Here is an 18,686-nt window from a genome sequence, read left to right as displayed (position 1 = left end):
CAAGCAACAGAGCACGGAAAGCGGAAAGTGGTAACTGTACCACAGAGAAACCTGACAGACGCCCCCTGCACCAAGTGAATCAGGTCAACATCACCAGAGAGGTCATGCAGATGTCACAAACGCCCTGACATGAGGGGATGAGAACGGCAGTTCACCTCTGTGGTCTTTCCCAAAGCCCATAGCCCCAGTGTAATGAGAACACATCAGACAAACCCAGACTGGGGGACATTCTACAGGACACCTGCATAGTACCCCTCAAGACCGTCAGGGTCATGAATGGGGGTGCCTGGGTGGCTCAGTTAGGCATCTGACTCTTGATTTCAGCTCAGGTCATGATCTCAGGGTCGTGAGATCAGAGCCCTGCATCAATCAGGCTCTGCGTTCAGCAGGGAGTCTGCTTGAGATTCTCTCTCCCTCTCCCTGCACCCTCCCCTTGAGCTTGTATGTGCTCTTTCTCTCTCTCAAATAAATAAATAAAATCTTAAAAAAAAAAAAAAAAAAGACTGTCAGGGTCATGAAAAACAGGGAAGGAGAAACTGTCCGAACCAGGAGGACATTGAAATGTGACAATTAAACACAATGTGATGTCCTGGATTGGATCCCGGGACAGAAGGGAACATTGATAGAAAAAACAGGGCTATCCAAATAAAGTCTGGAGTTTAGTTAATCATAGTGTGCCAGCGTGATTTCTTTAGTTCTAACCAGGCACCATAGCAATGTAAGATGTTAATAATGGGGAAACACGAGTGAGGAGTATATGGGAACTACTCTGTGTCCTATCTTCTCAACTTTTCTGTAAATCTAAAATTAGTCCAAAATTTTATTTAAAAAATGTACTAAATTAAGAGAAATAACATGGCTAAGCTGTAAAGCCATGAATATAGTAGGATCCCATTTACATAAATATCTAAAAACTCAAAAATATCATTTAATATTGCGGGCTCCATAGTCAAGCCATGACAATATAAAAAAAAAAAAAAAAAACGTGAAAGGAGAGAAACAGTAGACAAGTTCAGGATCCTGACTATGACAGAGGAAAGAATTGAAAGGGGATGTGTAAAAGCTAACTTTAGAAAAAATATGTGAACAGCTGTCAAAATTTGTATGGCAGGTGTATGCATATGAGTGTTTATTGTTTTATTCTCTGTACTCTTGTGCATACGTAGGATATTCCAGAATTTTAAAAAATATATACGTATTTAAAAAGCCAAAAGAGAAAAAAACCAGTACAAACTCCAGAACCCAGAGGTTCCAAGCGTGGGCCTGCTACCTACTCCCTGTGTGACGTTTCCAAGTCGGCTTCATCATCGGTTACGTAAGGAAATAACAGTCGCCGCAGCGTGGTGTCACTGTGTGGACTCAGTGAGATGATACACGTAAGGTCCTGAGCAGAGTGACAGGTAATAGATACCACGCATATAACATAGATACAATTTATACTAGCTAGCATATTTTTTTAAGATTTTATTTATTTATTTATTTATTAGACAGAGACAGAGACAACCAGCGAGAGAGGGAACACAAGCAGGGGGAGTGGGAGAGGAAGAAGAAGGCTCATAGCAGAGGAGCCTGACGTGGGGCTCGATCCCAGAACACCGGGATCATGCCCTGAGCCGAAGGCAGACGCTTAACTGCTGTGCCACCCAGGCGCCCCAGCATATTTATTTTTGACTCTCCTCAACCTTGAAGTATTTGATTCCTGGAGTGAGATTTTATCTCTTTCCTCCTAATGCCCCCCCCCCCGGCCTCCCCCTGCACATGGGTCTCAATCACAAGTTCTAGAGAACATGTATGTATGCCTTCATTGAACAATACATATTGAACTACGTGCAAAGGTAACATCTGGGTCTGGAGGATACACAGACAATAAGGCAAAGCTACAACTAATATGAACGTGCCTAACACCAAAGAGGTGATATGAAGGTAATGGAACCGCAGGAGAAGCGGGTTTCACTCACTCTTCAGGAAAAAGCCATGCTTTCCTAGTGCGAGGTGTAGGTGAGCCAGGTTTTGAGCAACGACTTGAAATTATTTAGGTGAAAACATTTAGACATTTCGTGTGCAGATAAAAGACCAAGAACTTTGTGATTCCACAAGGCTCCTGAGGGAGCAAGACAGGGAACAGAGAAGGGGACTCAGTTTTAGCAACATTTCACTAACAGACCCATCGGTGCTCTGATCTTAATGGCGAATGGATTGAAGCATTAGGCATGGCTCCTATGAGCAGGTCCTCAACTCTCCCTGGCCCTTTGGATCCAGGAAGAAGGAAACATCAAAGATGGACAATCCATTCCAAGGGTCCAGACCGTGGCAGGAGGCAGCCTGGGCGCGAGGACATTAACACCATCCCCTGGTGCAAAGAGCCCATCATCTGTCTTGCACTACAGCCAAGCATTCTTCCATTTAAAAAAAAAAATGCTTCGGGGGTAGAGGCAGAGGCAGGCTTGCTGTATGGAGAAGGGCGTCTTTTCCTCCTCCTACGGAATGAAGCCAACTACAAGAGTGTCTGGTTTTTGAAAAGGTTGAGGTCGCTTCTTACAGAAGCCACAGTCTCATCCTGTTAGCCTCTGGCCCCTTCCAGCTTCCTCTAGACCTCTCCTGTGCAATCCCCGGACACCAGGAATGAGAAACATCACAGCTTCCAGGAGCCATGCAAAAGATAAGCTTGCTCTTTCATGATCAAAGGGATATGACGCTCCAAACAGAAAGCCCTGGGGTAGGGGAGGAATTTCCAAAGCAAAGATGTCTGCCCCCTCCCTCCCTTCCTCCCTCCAAGAACCCTCTGCCATTTGCACCAACTAAGCCGTGTTCACCTGCCTTGGGATCCTCACCACCTGCTCTTCTCGCTCATTGGTACTGGGGGCTTTCTCCAAAGCCCACTCCACCTTTGTTTTTATATCTCTTTTTAAAAAACTACTCTTTGATTATGGTTATTTTATCTGAGGTCACTGCTCAGTCAACTGTTAAATAAATTGCAAATTCCACAAAACACAGCCAGCAGAGCTATTTCTAACTGTAATGCCACAACTTCGAGCAAAATTACATCTGGCTACAATAGGATTCATATGCATAAATTATACCGCCTCTGATTATCTTAAAGAAAATTCAGCTATTAAACTTATTTTATAGGCACAGAACCAGGGGGAGTGCCAGAAAGAATCCGTATATCCTAAAAGTCACGGGGAAGGCAGAAAGAAACAAAACATAATTGGCAAACCTTATCCGCCTGCAGTTCTGTCTAATGGGCTCTGTCTCTCCTGATTTTCCATCACCACCCACCACTGACATACACACCACAGCAGGGGAAATAAGGGGGGACGGGAGGGCGGGGTGGCATCAGGCTGCATGTGGTTAGGACAGATTGAGGATGTTTCCCAGCACCGCACGTGCCCCCCAGAGGGGAAAGGCGCTCTGGGTGTCCGTCAACAGGAAACTCAGATTTAGCGCACTCGTAAATCCAAACCCTGCCCAGGAGGATGGACAAGATGGCTTCGGAAGCTGGTAAAGCATCTCTGCGCTAAGAGTCTACCGTGTTGTGCTGCAGCTCACTCTACAAAGTTGTCTTTCCCAGATACGATGTTTTCACGGTCACAAGAACAGTAACAATTAAGCGATGAAGCGTTTACTCTTGAGTGTTTATTGCGTGCCACCTATAACCCACTTAACCCCGCTGGGGTAGGAATGGCTACCCTGTGCCTTTTATACATGAGGATACTGAGGCACAGGGAAATGTACACTCCCAAGGACATTCATTTGGGGAAGGACAGAGCCAGGGCTTGGACCCAGAGAGTCTGAGCCTGGAGCTTGTGGTCTTAAGCACCATGTGGTTCCACGTCCATCAGGATTATTAGAGTGTTAAGGATTCTGAGCCCCCACCAGAGCTCTAAGTATAACATTATCAGTTAACCCTAACCCTTGATCCTCGGTACTTTTGTCTGGGATTTGAGATTAGGTCAGGGGTGGACAGCTGATCGCAGCTGAGCTCGTCAGATGATTTCTCCTGGAAATTCGGGATGGGACCCCTGCCCCGGATGGTTGGCAGCAGGGTGCCATTTTGAGACCATCATGAAGGGTCATTTAATGGCACAGAAAGGAAACAGTTCATCTTCTAAGAAAGGAGAATAAAGGAGATGAAATAGAATAAAAACAAGAGAGAGACTCAGCAGAGAGCCTGTTTCTCCCTCTGCCTGCCGCTCCCCCTGCTTGTGCTCGCTCTAACAAATAAATAAAGTCTTAGAAAGGAAGGGAGGGAGGGAGGGAGGAAGGACGGATGGACAAGAGAGAGAGAAAGAGAGAGAGCCCAAGCAAGTGAGCTTTTCATTTCCCAAAGCCAGTAAGTCATGGTGACACTTTTTGCTCCTTGACTTCCATCCATAGAAGCGCCCTAATCCTAACTTTTCTGGCAAGGCTCTCTTGCCTGAAGCTCACTCCATGGGCTTTGTATGACCGAGCCAATCCTGAAATAGCACTAGAAGGTGCTGGGCATTGTGCCCAATGCTGATGGCATTAATGCACACAATTCTCAGCAAACTCTTCAAAGATTCATCCATCCTATCATTGTCCCCATTTCTAAGATGAGGACATTCAGAGAGCTGAAGTAACTCACATACATTCACAGCGTGGCAAAGCCCGAGTTTGAAGCCCCACGGTGAGACGGCAGAGCCTGCCCTCCATAACTCCATGTTCCCCTTCTCCTGGTCTCCGCGGAAGGAAGGGCAGTCCTATTTTACACCTGTCAGTTGTCCTGCTGCACCCCTTTCTCCCCTGCCATCCGCACCTTTCTCTGCCTCTGTCTCTCTCCCACTCTTCAAGAATATTAAAGATGATAAATCTAAGTTGAAAACATGCATTTCTTTTGTGAGACGGTAGACTTTATCCCTTTTTGTAGAGACAGACACGACAATTTATAAACTCTGACACTGCTCTGATGGAATGGAATCAGGCCTTTTCAACCACCTCGTGGTGGACAGCTCATCACCCCTTTCTCTGACCTCTAGTATGTGATTTAGGAGGAAATTGGGTCGGGAGGGGGAACCCTCTAGTGGGTGATTAGAAAACCTCTCTCTCAAATTCTGTAAGCAGTGGATTAGATTTTATCATCCCTCATCCACCGCCTCCCCATGCTTCACTCCAGGGAGTGCGTCCTGGGTGAGGGAAGGCTAAGACTGTCAATTTGTTAGTTGAAAACAGTTTTAAAATCCATTTCTCCCTGTGAAATGTGTCAGCCACAGAGAAGTTTCTCTCTGCTTTGACGGAGCTGTATGTATGTCATTTAAGATAACAATGAAAGATGCTCCAGGCGGGGGACTTGGGTGTCCTTCCGAGGGGCCATTGTGAAGTAGGAAGGTCTATTTCTCATTTTTCACTGTGTGAGCGCTCTCCTGCACCCCAGAATCCCCATCCCAACTGTCTGATGGATTTCACTTTGCAGAACGCGTGTGTGGCGGTTAACTTGGTGCGTCAGCTTGACTGGGTTAAGGGATGCCCACATGGCTGGTAAAACATTGTTTCTGGAGATGTCTTTGAGGGTGTCTCCCCTCACCGAGATTGGGGTTTGAATCAGTGAGGAAAGAAGATGGTGCTCTCCAGTGCAGGTGGGCGTTAGCCAATCCACTAAGGACTGGACAGAAGAAATAGACAGAGGAAGGGCAAATTTGCTCTCTCTGCTTGAGCTGAGACATCAGCTGTCTTCTCCTGCCCTCGGACAGAGGCGCCCCTGGTTTTGGAATGCTTGGACTCAGTGAATTATACCACCAGCTTTCATGATTCTCCAGCTCACAGACAGCAGATTCAGACTTCCTGGCCTCCACAAGCATGTGAACCAATTGGTTTTTTAGATACATCCCATTGGTTCTATTTCTCTGGGGAACCCTGACTAATACAGTGTATTTTTAGAAATACTGAAGTGACGTTTATCTATTTTCCTACAAACCATCCTAATAGTATTCCCTAAGAAGGGCCTAGGCATCTACAGTTTTCCCAGGAGAGAAGGTGTCTTGGAGGATGTCTGTCCTGGGGGCCCCTTGAAATACTCACTGTAGCGTACGAGTAAGTCTCTGTACTCAGCCACCATCTAAGATATTTCACACGCATCGCCCCTGAATTTGCAACTTCTTAAGCAGGATGTGAGTATGGTCTTTCCAGCAAGAAACAGGCAAACCAACAGCCAATCACAAATACTCACAAAACCCAGCAGCTACGTACACCCGGTCTCCACCCGTCTCTTGAAGCTCCTCTGAGTCCCCAGAGAATCAGCCTCCAAGGGGCGTCCACTTGCCTCTTTCTCTCCCCCTCTTCTTCTATTATCCCAGTACCATATACCAAAGCCACGGGGGTCTTGGCCCTGGGAGAAGGTCCTTGCTGAGGACAGCAGTCCTCGAGAAGAGGGTGCTCCCGTCTCAGACGGTCCACAGTGGCCATCGTGCCAGCAAACAAAGTTTCCCTTCTTCATAACCGACCACCTCATGCATGACCTCATGCACTGTGATGCTAAAATAGCCTTTGTCCTCGCCACCCGCCTTGTCAGAAAGCAAGCTGTTCAGCACGTACCTATGCACGGGCACCATCTGCACCCCCTTTTTCTGGAGACGAGGCTCAGAGAGGCTCGAGGACTCGTTCCAGGTCCCAGAGCTAAACAGTCACAGTCTTGTGTGAGGCCAGGCTGTTGGCCTCCCAAGTAGGACACACAGTCGTTCGTTCACCATACATTAGGTGCCTACTATGTGCTAGCCTTGTGTCGGGAATACAGTGATTCATTTAAAATAAAAGTAGTCCTGCGCCACCACCCCACCCAGTGCTTGCAGACTAACAGAGTCAGATGACCACAGAACAATTAATCTTACACATCTAGGAATGAAGAATGAAAGAATGAACGAACGAACGAATGAACAAACGTTCTCTGTAACAAGAATGTGTTTAAGAAGCAGTGAGAGCACAGAGGAAGGAACACAGTACTGCCCGGATACCAGGGCTCAGTAAATGCGATTTCCTTTTCTCCCGCAGACAGCAGAGGAGGCTTGACTGACTTGCTCAAGGTCACAGGTGCACCGAGTCCTGCCTGCCGCCCCAGGGCTCTTTCCTGTGTGTACCGCTTGGTCTTCTCAGTATGGAAAATGCTTTGGGGCCTTTTGCTTCCAAACTGATAATGAGAAGAGCCAAAGCTAATCCCTGGGAACAATCTCTATTGACAGAGAGTTTGCCTTAGAACTGGAGGGGGTCAAGGAAATAAATTAAAAGGCAAAGACACCACTTAAGGAAATGGTGAGATCAGCCGTGTTGATCAGAGTGGTGGGGAGAGGATGAGCGGTGTCAGCCCACTGCCATGAGGGCAGGAGGGGCCGTGCAATGTGCAGCTAGCAGGCAGGAAGAGGCCTTGTCGGCAGCAGGTGGCCACCAGCCAGAGCCCAGGACCGGAGGTGGGGGGAGCAGGCGGCCTCCGGCTGAGCGGTCTGCCTGCCTCTGCCAGGTGGGTGCTCTCTGCCCCTGCCGCGGGGACGCACAGAGGGACCAGAAACCCAGAGCCTTAGCTCTGCATCTGCCCTCAAATGAGCTCTCTCGGCTCCTCCCCGCAGGCCCTACAATCTTCGAATACAGCACATGAGCTCAAAAGGCCCGTTCCATGTCTTCCTTTCATTCAGTCCCCTTCTCCTTATGCCAGCCCTCCTGCCGAAACCTTTCTCCACACCACATCCACAGCCCCAAACCGGCCTTCCGGCTTCCACAAGGAGAGTTACCTGACTCTGCAGACCCGCTGCCCCCTCTGCCCTACCAGAACGTTCAGCCCCAGGCCCAACTGAACTACATTCCATTCCCTTAACTTAACAACCAAACCTTCCGGTTTCTTCCCCACCCCTCAGCTTTGCCCTGCACTTACACATCTCCTCTCCCCACTTGCCTCCAGGCCTCCTAAAGGTGTTGGCAACAAGAGGTCACTTCCTACAAGAAGGCCTCCCTAAATGCCTGTCCATTCCCAAAACTGGATTAATTGCACCTCCTCAGAGCAACCAAAGCACTCTGGGATGACTTCAGTGAAAGGACTTGGCAGAGGGCAGGGTCATTAGCAGGTGACTTCTCTCTGCCAGCTCAAGGGCACCTCAAGGGGCTGGCGAGGTGCAGCCCACTGTCTTCTCCCACCACAAGCATTCACAGTCCTTAGCGCTTACTATGGATCAGAAACTGCGCCAAGGACAAGGAGCACAGAGGTGAGCAAGGCAGATGACGTCTTAGTAGGGCACTCAGGAAATACCTGTTGCATGAATACATCCCACTGAAGTCTTTAGAAAACACCCAATCTTACCTCGTTCAGATGGATAAACAGGACTCAGCCCATAGTTGCCGTGAACTCAGATCCATGTCATACGGCTGCCTCCAGAATCCAGGCCCGACTCTGGGACATTTCCACAGCAGCAGGCTCATCCTCAGCCACCTCTAAGGCAGACCGACATCGTGCTCGCCTCCAAAACCAGGAGGCGGGAGGGGAGGCCTGGCTGACTGCAGTGACCTGGTGTGATTTACTCCGCTGATTGTTCCAGGCGTCTCCAGCTCTGTTTCCACATCAGTGACTAGATGAGTGACCTTGGGCAAAAACCGCTTACTCCTGCTGTGTCCCATTTTTTCATCAACAGGGCAAAGTCTTATGTGAAGATCAAAGGACATCGTGACAGGAATAGCTGTTGAAAAGAAAGAAAGGGATTCATATTTTCTGAATCCTGTTTGGGCAACTCCCAATAATTTAAAGCAGGATAATCCAATGGTCAAATTACCCAAGCCCTGAACCCATGATTGACGTCCACTGCCTGCCATCTTGGAACAGAAGGTGTCATGATAATGGTTAGGAGTTGGGCTTGGAGTCAGGCAACAAAAATTCAAATCCCAACTCTGCTTCTGCTTAGACATGCTGTTTCCTCATGCTACCTTACCTCCTTATGCCCCCATTTCTTCATCAGGAAATAGGAATGTAGTAATAGTGCCAGGGTATCCAGGTGTTGTGAGGCTACTTGCGTAAGGAACCTAGCACAGTGCCTGGTACTAAGAAGTATGCAATTCATCTCAATTATCCAGTCAATCATTTACTCATCTAATATTTACTTAGCCCTTATTAGATGTCAGAAAGTGTTGTAGGTATGAGGAATATTGAGGTGCACATGAGGAAGATAGACATGTTCTCTGCTCTCCAGCAAATTACAATCTACCAAAGGGAACAAATACTACGCAGTTAATTCCACAAAGTGGCAAAGATGAAAACTGGGATCAGTGCTAAAGGAAAAATACAATGAGCTAGGAGGCTATGGAATTGGAAACAATGCAGACTTTGAGGGATTTACAGGAGAAATAAAGGGCACCTGCCTTAAAATAACGCAGAAATGAACATATAGAAGGGAAGTCAATGTGGGCAGGTTAAAAAAAGCCAAGGAAAATTAATAACTTCACTAATCACCTTCTATATAAAGGCACCAAGCTAAGTACAATGAATAATTATCTTATTTAACACTCAACATCTATTCCACAAGGCGGTATTATCGTCATTTTCTGGACAAAGAAACTGAATCTCACTGAATAGGCAATTTGTCCATGGTCCCGAGGTGATAGAGTCACAGTGAAGACCTAAGTCTGTTGCTTTTTCATACCTGCTATATTCCAGATTCTCTAATCTAGAAATACATAAAGCTTATAGAACTAAGGGATCAGGCTGAATGGAGCAGGTGATACTTGCGGGGAAATAGTAATTGGAGAGAACGAGCTCACAGGACCGTCTGGGAGCCCCACTGGGAGCGTCAGACTAAGAGCTCTGAGTCTGGCTCACTTGTAACTGGAGCCGCTGAGGGCTAGTGCTCACGCGCACCCGCTAGCCCCACTCCTCATCACAGAGCAGGCAGGGCGAGCCCTGCAGCTCAGCGGTGTCTCCAGAGCAAACGTGAAAGCCCATCAGAGCACCTGACGGATGGTGAGGATTCCACAACACGCATCATTCTTCACCTTAGTGTAGAAGCTGCTCTCAAGTCGCATGTCCCCAAATAAGGGACCTCCTACAGATAAGGTTTTCTAGACAAGGGAGAGTGAGCCTTGCCCAGAACCTGGAGGTCTGCTCACGAGTCATTGAGTTCTGGGCTTTGCAACCTCCCCGGCCAGTAATACGCATCAGTGCGGGAGACACAGAACTTGCCTATGGCTCTCAACGCTGAGGCTCCATGTCGGAAACGCTTTGGCAAGATATGTATGAGTTTTAATTTGCAAGAGGTAGAGTCTGTGTATGCATGCACATGTTACATGTTGGGGAAGGATTTACGGTCCAGAATCCCAGGCCGGGAAACAGTGTGAATTTCTCTGCATAAACCTGCTCAGCTGATTCACAGGAACCTTTTCCGGGGGGACTAACAAGTGATTATTTTTTAATGTTTTTGTTCTCTCAAAATCCCTAGTTATCGGCCGGAAATTAGTACCCAAGAAAGGATGGAGGTGCGGAGGGGAACGTTTGATGAACGTTGAGCATCAGCTGCAGAAAAGGCTCTGTCCTCGGCACTCCGCATGCATTCTTCAGTTAAGCGAGTCACTGTATAATGTGGGTGTCTGTTTACACAGAAAGGGTCTTTCTGGGATCCTGGGAAAGAAAGGTCAGCTTCTTTGCCTCTGAATATGAACAAGGGCAGGCACCTCAATTGCTGCTGACAGCCATGAATCAGCCTCAGGATGAGCAAACGCTGAACAGATCAGAGAAAAGCACAGAATCCGAGTCCTTGATACCATGGGTCAGCACCTTCATCATCCAGCCCTGTACCCTGAACTTGGCTCTTGATTTCCAGTTAGGTGAAATGATAAATGGACAAAATGTTTAAGCCAATCTGAGGCTGTTCCCTGTTACTTGCAACTGAAAGCATCCTTCCAACGCAGGAGATAAGGAGCATGAAATTATCAGAGGGTCTAACCTTTATCAAGACCAGAGCCTCTAGGGGCGCCTGGGTGGCACAGTCATTAAGCGTCTGCCTTCAGTTCAGGGCATGATCCCGGCGTTCTGGGATCCAGCCCCATATCAGGCTCCTCCGCTGGGAGCCTGCTTCTTCCTCTCCCACTCCCCCTGCTTGTGTTCCCTCTCTCGCTGGCTGTCTCTGTCAAATAAATAAATAAAATCTTTAAAAAAAAAAAAAAAAAGACCAGGGCCTCTGAACCTTGGCATTATTGGTATTAAGGACTGGCTATCACTTTGTTGTGGGGGCTGTGATGTGCACTGTAGAACGCTGAGTGGCATCCCTGGCCTCTATCCACTAGATGCCAGTAGAATTCCTTCCCCCAGTTGCGACAACCCAATATGTCTCCATATATCGCCAAATATCCCTGGAGGGTAAGACCATCCCCCCATAGAGAACAGTGATCAAGACCAAATTTTCAGGACTTCATTGGTTATATCACTTCAGAGCAATAATATTCTTAATCAATCAGACAATAACGAGTATCTATGGGACACTCGGTCTGTGTTCAGTAAAGGCAAGTTCACAATTATGACTTTGACGCCCAGCGTGATCCTTATAATCATCAAAGAAAGACACAATTATGTCACCAGCGTCTGCTAAAGCTCAACGTGGTTATGGGCTTGGAATCGTTTTACAAATTGCAAGGCATTTGGTAAGCTGCAAAGTGCCTTGTAATGGCAACAGGGTTTTAGAAAATGCCAAATACTTTTGAGATGATAAAGTGGCTTATTGTAAACCGTAAACGGCTTTGCAAACTGTAAAGTACCTTGGAAAAGGTGCAGCAACTTATAAACTATAAAGTCTATTGTAAATGATGCTTATAAACTAAAAAGTGCTTTGTGAAATGTGTACTACTCTGTAAACTACAAAAAAGATTTAGCATGGAAACCTTTTAAATGGGTGTTACTCAGATGGAAATTGATCGGGGCATGTTAGAAAAACCTTCGGCTTAAAAATAGTGGTGCCTTTTTCTAAGTGCCAAGAGAGACCAAAAAAAAAAATCAAAATCAAAAACCTTCTTTCCCCAAAGCATTTATTTAGTTTGTTCATTTATTTACTTTTGTAGCAGATGAGTCAGAATCCAGCTATTAGAAGATTGAAACGTTATGTTTTTGCATTTTTTCGTTTGGGAAAGAAACTGCTCTAGAACTTACTGGAATATGGGATGGATAAACACTAGTCATTAGCCTTCTGCAAGTGTAGCACGCTCCAAATTCTGAAGACAAATATTTGGATGATAATTCTTACTTGGATTTTTTTAAACAGCTCCCAGGGTTCTACTGTATATTTTCATCTCGGCCTAAGGAAGGGGGTGGACCGTACTGCGAGCCACGGCTATTATGTCTTGGAAACCTGGCATTTGTCAGGAAGCTCCCCCCCAAACACACACACATCACCACCACGGAAGGCAAGAACACCTGGCAAAGCTGTCTGAGCCTGTTCACAGCCTCAGTTAATTGTTCAGAAGCAGATCAACCCCAGAACCATGGCGTGGTCAAACAGGACGAATCCTTAGGAAGTATTTTTACTTCGCGATTTTTCAGAGTGCGTTCCTGGAAGCCCTAGAGCTTAGGGAGTTACTTAGGGGTCCCCAGAAGGTGAGAAAAGGAGGAGCGCTCTCCTCTACCTGGACTTTTATCTGCACAACAAAATGCAATGTTATATAAAAGTGTGTCTGAAAGGAAGTATTGTGCAAAAATATTCGAGAGGAAAACGTTGCTTGTCCAAAACAGCCATGTCGCAGACGGGGAAAGGAAAGGCCCGGCATTGCCTTTTGCCAAAAGTTTCACAAGCGGTAAAAGAAGAGAAGCTTGGAGTCTGCGTCCCTACCTCAATGGCCAACGTTCTCTCTCCGATGTTGTTATTACCATTTCTCTATTCAGCAAGCCTTTGATGGAGACAACAAAGAATCACGCTGCCAGCCCTTGCCGGACCCCTCATACCTGACAGATGGGGGGCGTTCCTCTTTCCCTTTATCCCCGTTGTCCTTCTGTGTTGGAAGACAAGTTTGTCTCGGACATGCACAAGAACCCACAGAAATGTGCAGAATCCGGAAAAGACACGTGTCCATATTGGGGGGGTCCTTCTCGAAACGTAGACTCCAGAGAGGCTAAAAAGTTTGTGTTCCAGGAAGAAAAAGAAAAAAACATCCCACTGCCAGATCTGTGAAGACTCCCGGGGGGGCTGCACCTGCTCCCCCCCGCCATTTGCCAGAGGTGTTCATCTTGTCTCCGTGGCACTCTGTCAGCAAGCCAGGAGATGTTTTAAATGGGACTGCTGTCTCCTCACCAATCCAGTGATAGATATGAATGAATAATATAAATTCTCTAGCCATACCTTGGCATTTATTTCAATGTAAGTGTATTTTTTCCCAAGTATAAAGCCCAATAGTAATTTATCAAGAGACAAATCATTTTTTCTTGGCAGTGAAGTCTGCAAAATTCCCATTTTTAAGGGCTTAAATCTCCCTATTTTGACAGAAGTAAAAAAGCATTAGAAGCTTTGATTTAGCAGGATCATACAAAATAGTTTCTCATAATTATCCTTTTGGATGATGTATGCGTGTCTTTTCCCCCTTCTTATTAAACCCGAGGTCTCCATTTTTCACCCAGCTGTATTACTAAATTAAATTGCCTTTTGTTGTATTCAAGTTAAACACTTTGCCGAAAGCCTTTCTTGTTCGGGAAAATAACATTTACCCAATATGTGCCCATGTTTTACGGTTTGAATTTACTGTTCACAATTGTTTAGTTTGCCGGGTAATTTGGGGATATTGTTTGTTTTAATAGGAATAATGAATCACTGTAATTTAGTGTAGTATCTTGGAGTACCGTACCGAGGAGTTAGGGAAGGGGATACTGAAGACCCATCACATGAAGAAAGTGATTTTTCCCACTGCAAAAGCAGATGGAGAAAGGTTAGAGGAAGTTACTGGAAGTCATAAACAGCTGTGAAGATATTCTGCAGTCTCGCCAGCTTTTTCTCAAGTGGAAAACAAGCCTCGAACAGGGTGGGTTGGGCTGAGCTGGCCTCCTCTGCTCCTGACCAAGTTTTCCGAGACGGCCTTAGTGAGACCTCCTCCTTCCTTCTCCTCTCAACCAGCCACGCTCTGTTGGGCAGTCGCGGGCAACGCGGGTTGAGAAGGAGGTGTGGGGTCCGAGTCCAGACACTGCTGCCTGCTCACGACAGGGGCGTCATTTCCGGGGCTCCCAGGCTCCCCGCCGTGAACTCCAGCAAAAACATCCGCCCTGCCCACGCCACCTGGTTCTTGTGGGAACTGACATAAAACAGCCTATATGTATGTGCCCAAGAGAGTCCACTCGACTTGAAGGCCCACCGATCATCAGCAGCTCCACATGAAGTCTCCCCGGGGCGAAGGAAGGAGGACTTCCATCTGAAGCCCCAGTTTCTTTATGAAAAGCAGCCACCAAACCAGATGGCTTGTTTCACTCTCCTACCCAATCTGCTGTGATCAGACGGATGGCTGTGCGGGTTCCTTTAGGGATCTACTGGGATGATCCACCATCCTTGTCGTTTCTCCCATCTCTGTTCGATGCTGACTTTGTGTGGTCAGTGCTTTTAGAAGCGTGTGAGCTAATCCCCACGTCTCAGACATACTACTGGTCTCCTGCATGAGCGGAAACAGAGCTCTTTGGTATCCTTCACACATCGGGTTTTCTTCCCTTCTTCTTTGTGTTGAAGTAAGACGGAACTAGGTTCAAATCCCAGGTCTGCCACCTACTAGCTGGTGAAATTGGGTATGTTATTTAAATCCTCCGAGGTCGACTTTGGAGTCAAAAGGGATGTATCTGGATCTCAGCCACGTCATGGGTCTTAGACAAATAAATTAGTATCGCTGTTACTTTCCTGAAACCTAAGAAGTGAAGGCATACTGTCTTCAGTATGGGCAGGACTAAGGGCAGGAACATGAAGCCAGTACTTCCAGGGGGGGGCCTCTAGAGCTTCTCTGATAACCCCTCCCTGTGCAAGAGGCAGAGCGGGGTCAGGCTGCCAAGCTGGGGCCAGAAGCCCAGACCGGCTCTCACCTGCGGTGGCAGAGAATGAGGCCCTAAGGCACAAATGAGGGTCACACCCTGAGGGAATGTCAGATGAACTTTAGTAGGATTTCCTTCAGCGTGTCAGGAGAAAGCAGAAAAATCAATGATCTATACTTCCACATGAAGAAGCTAGAAAAAGCAGCAGAAATGCAATGCAAAATAACCAAAAGAAATGGGGGGGGAAGCATTAGACATAATCAATAAACAGAAAACTTTTAAAAATCAACAGAGCCCCAAATTGATCTTTCGAAAAGATTAATAAAAATCGATCGGCCCCTCGCAAGACTGATCAAGAATAAAGAGAGAAGACGCAAGTGATCGATATCAGGAATGAGAGAGAAGATGCGGTATGAAAAGCTAAGGAGATATTAGAAATATCTTCGCATCCGTAAGTTTGACATTTGAGATGATACAATCGCATTTCTTGAACGTTACAAATAACCAAATCTGACTGAAGAAGGAATTTTAAAACTTGAATGGGACTGTGTCTATTACAGAAGTTGAATTTGTAATTTAAGTAAACTTCCCACAAACAAAAATTTCGGCCCAGATGGCTTCACTGGTGAATTATATACTACATTTAAGGAAGAAATAATATCCATGCCACAAAAACTCTTTTCAGAATATAGAGGCGGAGAGAACAATTCTCATATGAAGTCAACATAATTTTAATACCAAAATTTCACAAAGATATTATTACCAAAACAGAAAGAAAGAAAAAAAACCACCGCACACCAATATTCCTCATGAACATAAAGGAAATAGAAATTCCTGACTAGATATTAGCAAATTAAATCCAGCAGTATTTAAGAAGTGTGACAAATCTTGATCAGGTAAGATTTACTCCAGGAATTCAAGGTTAATTAAACATGTGAGAAAACATTAATGTAACTTATCATATTAGCACAATTATGGAAAGAAGTTACATGGACTTACCAACAGATGTGGGAAAGCAGTCAACAGAATTCATCATCCATTTGTGATAACAATTCCCAGCAGATAGAGACTAGAAGGGAATTTTTTCATCTAATAAAAAGCATCTACAAAAACAAACAACAACAACAGCAAACCTTAGCATTAGCATCATTCTTACTGGTGAAATTCTGAGCCTTTTCCTCCCAGTTCATTATACAGGATGTCCTAAGTGGCACAATAACTCTAGAGAAATAGAAAGCATAAATATTGGAAAGGACAAAATAAAAGTGTTTTTGTATACAGATGACATGATTATTTACAAAGAAATCCTGAGGTATCTACCAAAAACAAACAAAAATAACAAGTAAACTCTACGAGTCCATAGATTTCAAAATCAATGTGTAAAAGTTACTATTTCGAAGACTGCCAATAAAAATTTGGAAATAGTTTTAGATTCTATTAATAACATCAAAAGCAGAAACTCAACTTTTCTCTTACTCTGTACATGAAAACTTGGAAATGAATCATAAATTCAAACATATAAGGTAAAACTATCAACTTCTAGAAGAAAACAAGAGAGAATATCTTCAGAACCTAAGTATAGGGAACATGAAAAGCACAAATCGTAAGAGAGAAAATAATCCATTGGGCTTCGTCAAAGTTAAAAACTTCTCATCAAAAGACACTATTAAAAATATAAAGCCACAAGCCAACAACTCAGAAAATATTTGCAACACAAACATCTGAAAAAGGGCTTATATCTATTATATATAAAGAACCCCTATAACCATACTAAAAAAAAACACAATTTTTTTAATGGACAAACACTTGAACGGACACTTCACAAAGCCAGATATATGAAGTATATGAAAAGCTCAACAATTTAATCATCAGGGAAATGCAACTTAATAGAACACTGAGATATTTCATAGCCACTATCATGGAAAATCTGACAATACTAAGTGTTGGAAAGGATGAAGATTCTTCATAGAATTCTTATTCCTCACTGGTTGGACTATATAACATGTAAACATGTCGTGAAACTGGCCTTTTTTTTTTTTTTTACAAATTTACACATAAATATTACTCAGCAATTATAGTTCTTGGTATTTACCCAAGGAAAATAAAAACATGTTTCAGAAATGACTTGTACTGGAGGTTTTCATAGCAGCTTCATTCATAACAGTCAAAAATTGAAACAACCCAAATGCCCATCAGGCAGTAAGTGGATAAACATAATGTAGGATGTCTATTTTTGAGATTATGCATATGCATGTATATGTGAATAAGCCATTGATATATATAACAACCCAGATGAATCTCAAAAACATCCCACTGACTGAAGGAATACGGAGACTGTATAATTTTATTACATGAATGCTGGAATAGGCACACATAGCCCCAGCATGGTCACGATGAAGCATAGATGTTATTGGGGAATTTCAGCCAGCCAAGTCTTGCTAAGTCCCCGCCAAGTTCCCCAGACAGGCTTCCTGGTCTCCACTCCAGAAAATAAGTGCGCTGGGCCTGTGAATCCACCTGTGCAGGACATGGTGAACAGGTGGAATCATGCCCCAATTTGTCCTGAACGGTGGGTCCAAGCAATGCATGACAAAGCGAACACTATACTAGCAAAGCAACTTTTTTCATTTTACTTTTTTTTTCATCATGGCAAGTGTACTCTTTAATCCCATCCCCTATTTCCCCCATACCCCCACCCACATCCCCTCTGGTAACCATTACTTTGTTCTCTATAGTGAAGAGCTTCTTGGTTTGTCTCCTTTTTTCCCCCTTGGTTTATTTCTTAAATTCCACTTTCAAATGAGATCACATGGTATTTGTCCTTCTCTGACGGACTTATTTCACGCAGCATAACACTCCCCAGTTCCATCCACATCATGGCAAATGGCAAGATTTCCTTCCTTGTTGTGGCTGAGTAATATTCCATTGTATATCTATATATACCACATCTTCTTTATCCTTTGAACCATTGATGGATACTTGGGCTGCTTCCATAGTTTGGCTTTTGTAAGTGATGCTTCTATAAACATAAGGGAGCATACATCCTTCTGAATTTGTGTTTTTGCATTTTGGGGGTAAATACTCAGCAGTGCGATTCCTGGATCATAGGGTAGTTCTATTTTTAATGCAAGGTAATTTTTTTAATGGAATAACTCCCAGAATTCCAGGGGAAGGTCCACCCATCGGCTCCCACGAGCATGAGACCCTGATTAGGCCCTCTAGTCTTCCACGTGTCCCCAGCAGGCTGGGCCAGGAGCTAGGGAAGGTATTTGATCTACACTCTGCATGGTATTCTCCATGAATGCAGCTGTGCACACACGTGTGATTTTGTTCGCCATTTATAATAGAGGAATGTGTGTGCGGGACAGGTGGTGTACATCCATGTGCAACTGTGATTGTGTGTGTGTGCGCGCACGCGTGCATCGGTGTTCAAGGGATGCCTGTGTGTATGTGTGCATCCACATGCGTGTGTGTTTGTAATGGGTGCTCAGGGTTCACAGAAGCAGATGCTGGCTTACTCTGGAGTGACACTGAGTGATTCCGCCACTGACAGGAGGAGGTGCCTGCCTCCTCTCCTATCACCGTCTCCCAAAGACCTCTCAGGTGCTGTGGCCCTCCCTTCACCCTGCTGGTGACCGATAAGCCCCCAAGAGCATCGTTTACAGCCCCCATAAGAGCAGCGAGCACATCTGCTCCAAACGGCAGGAAAAATGGACCACTCTCAACA

The 18,686-nt window shown here is 45.3% G+C and overlaps 1 long non-coding RNA gene across 1 annotated transcript in view; it reads right to left on the bottom strand.

Moving 5' to 3' along the window:
- Positions 1–18,686, bottom strand: part of LOC148110540 (uncharacterized) — a 73,487-nt gene that overhangs the window by 24,100 nt on the left and 30,701 nt on the right. Inside the window, exons 4-5 of the long non-coding RNA XR_015728073.1 lie at positions 15,959–16,062; positions 8,297–8,669 (exon numbers count right to left, since the gene is read on the bottom strand). This is a non-coding gene — a long non-coding RNA (uncharacterized LOC148110540). The remainder of the gene's footprint in view (positions 1–8,296; positions 8,670–15,958; positions 16,063–18,686) is intronic.

Source organism: Ursus americanus, chromosome 2 (genome assembly GCF_024610735.1).
Source record: "Ursus americanus isolate L20-20 chromosome 2, mUrsAme1.1.p, whole genome shotgun sequence".
In the NCBI taxonomy this organism is placed as follows: Eukaryota; Metazoa; Chordata; class Mammalia; order Carnivora; family Ursidae; genus Ursus; species Ursus americanus.
This window is presented reverse-complemented; position numbering and strand designations above follow the sequence as displayed.